The sequence below is a fragment of the Solanum tuberosum genome, unplaced genomic scaffold (genome assembly GCF_000226075.1).
Source record: "Solanum tuberosum cultivar DM 1-3 516 R44 unplaced genomic scaffold, SolTub_3.0 scf00501, whole genome shotgun sequence".
Lineage (NCBI taxonomy): Eukaryota > Viridiplantae > Streptophyta > Magnoliopsida > Solanales > Solanaceae > Solanum > Solanum tuberosum.
In genome coordinates, this window is record NW_006239436.1 from 223,041 (window position 1) to 225,962 (window position 2,922).

Below are 2,922 nucleotides of genomic sequence, written 5' to 3' on the forward strand. Positions count from 1 at the left end.
GCCTAGTTGATTTTGTAATTTCTGTCTTCTCGCTTATCTTCTATAAATGTTTCATGTTTAATATATATTTAATGTTATCACTTAGCTTTTCCTGTTTAAATTAAATAATAAATAAATAAATTGATTTTAATTGTTTAATATTAGTTAGCAATCATGTTTAATAAATAACTAGTAAAATGAAGTGACCTTATTTGCTATTTGTAACCCCTACATAAATTGTATGAGATACGGTCGGGATCCACATTTGTGGACCTCGAGGAATGCCTAATACCTTCCCCTCGAGGTAATTTTAACCCTTACCCGATCTCTGGTTCGTTGACCTTAGTTAGATTTATCTAGGTTAGATAGGTGTCCTAACGCGCCTTAATTTGTTAGGTGACAACTCTTCAATCCTCCAAAGCCAAAAGAGTTGTTAGGTCGTGCATTCAAAAGGAAGGTCCGTTTTGCGAAAAACGGGGCGCGACAGAATGGCGACTCTGCTGGGGATATTAGGTTCTAACCATTACGTGTTTCGTGCTTATGTGGGGTTTACTTTATCTGTCATTTCATTGTTTGTATGGTTATTGCCATGTCTAATTAAGTTTTACTTTCCTTGTTTACTCTCTTTTCTTAAATATTGTTATTTCCATGTTTAGTCCTTTTCCCTCTCCCTTATTGTTTATTTTCATGTTTCACCCTTTTCCCTTTTCCCTTATTTGGATATTTTCATGTTTAATCTCATACCTTTTTTCTTATTTGCCTGATTATTCAATATTTGTCTATTCATTTCCTTTTACTTTTGCATGTATTTATTTACTCGCTTATTTACCACTTTTCATAAACTGTTTATGTGTTACTATTTTCCATCTAAGTGTTAAATGTTACTGCTTTGATAAATTGTCATTCCGCTCATACTTCCCTCAATTGGGACCCTATTCTTTTTTTTTATTTTGTTACCGTGATGTTGTGCCTTTGCACCTCTCACAACTACTCTATTTCTCTTCAAATATCCAATTATAGAGAGTCGGCATATGCGTGGACGGAACGGATAGTTTTACTACCGAGAAACCACGAGCCTTCTAGCATAGAATCCTTTTCAAGTCCGTGTCAGGCCAACTTTTAGAAATCTTAGTTAGGTGATACATGATGCATAAGCCATAGGTCGTTTGACCCTTGGCGTCATTTCACATAATTAGTAGCCACCTTATCGTCTAAGGGGCCCCAACACCCTTTAGACAAATTGCATAATTATGTGTCAATGTGATCACGTTGATTAAATTAAGCCAAACTTTGCCAAAATGGAGTTTAGAAATTGTTTGTTGTTTTATTTGCAGAGTCATGGATGCTTTCAACTCCCCAAAACCGCAAATGGTCGTAGATGTAAACTATAAGCTAAGGAGCTGGTGGATTGATCTTAAGAGGGATCGCGAAAGAGAGATTCGTCAACTGTTGGGCGGTCTTACCTACCTCATCTTTGTCATACCAAACCTGACCTGATTAGGGCCTTGCTAGAATTTTGGGACCCTGTGAGGATGGTCTTCAAATTTGTAGATTTTTGACTTGGCACCAACGATTGAAGAGATAAGTGGTTTCATCGACCTGCCATACCACGAGTGTGAAATGATGGTACCCTATAAGCCATCATCGAGGGAGTTTCTAAAAAGTCTGGGAATGAAGTCAAATCCAACTTTGCTTTCTCTAGACCTTGGGTGGATTCATTTCGACTTTCTGTATTCACGTTTTGGCTAAGATGATAGTTATTACTCTTTTATTGATGAGTTCGAATGCTCCATCGAGGAATGGGAAACATATCGCCTAAATGCCTTTGCCATTGCCCTATTAGGATCCCTGGTTTTTCCTTAGATAAGGGGAAAGATTGACACACGCTTGGGTTATGTGGTTCGAGATTTAGCCCCAAGAGAGGGCGAACCTAGGAAAACCCTAGTACCCATGATCTTGGCGGAAATAATGAGGAGTCTGTCAGCATGCGTCGATGGTCGAATGTTTTTCGAGGGATGCAACATTTTGCTGCAATTATGGGCTATTGAACACTTCTACATATGCTCTGACGCGATAGACATCTTTCTTGGTTATGGCAACAAGATTGGTAATCATCCAAGAAGAATGTTAGCTTTCACCGCCCCCGCAGGATTCGTGGACTGGCAAATATTTTTGACAGAACTCGAGAGTCGCCACATCAATGGAAGCTCCATTGCTTGTCCACCCTTCATGTAATAGTAAGAGGCGATGACCGATACTTCGTTGAGCTTATTGGCTTAAATGGCGTTCAACCATACACTCCTCTTCGAGTACTTCGCCAATTTGGGCGAACTCAGGTAATACCACTCCGGTATGACATGGAGCAGTTAAAGTATGAATTTGGATTAGATAAACCACAAGTCCACAACATACTTCGAAGATGGGAGCGGGTGTTGACCATTCCTATGGGTGCACTTATGCACACGTGAGTATTACATATGGATCCTAAAGGAGGTCAAAGACAGAGAAGTGAGTGGGGAAGGATACTATGGGCTCACTGATGAAAGGGAAAACATATGGGCACGCAACGTATTGAAGATCAAGAATGAAGTCACTCCCTATACAAGAAGTCAATTGGCGCCAAGCTCTTGGAACCAATATCTTCAAGATTTTCAGAATTTAGGATGACTTTTCCCATTTGTTACCCCTTTCCCTTAGTTTATTTCAGTTTTTTGTTTTCCAATTATTATGTTTTGTTTGGATTTTATAATAAATAAAGTTTGTTTATTTCCTTTAATCTAACTCCAATTGGCAAATAAGGCTTGATTAATTATTGTGCATCACTTATATGTCGTCTTAGGCCTACCTCTGGCTCAACGAGGCTCCTTGCATTTAGGGCGTTTATCTTAAAGTAGTGTGCTTTCTTTCTCAATTAATGCAACACTCTAACTTGGGTTTTCTTTT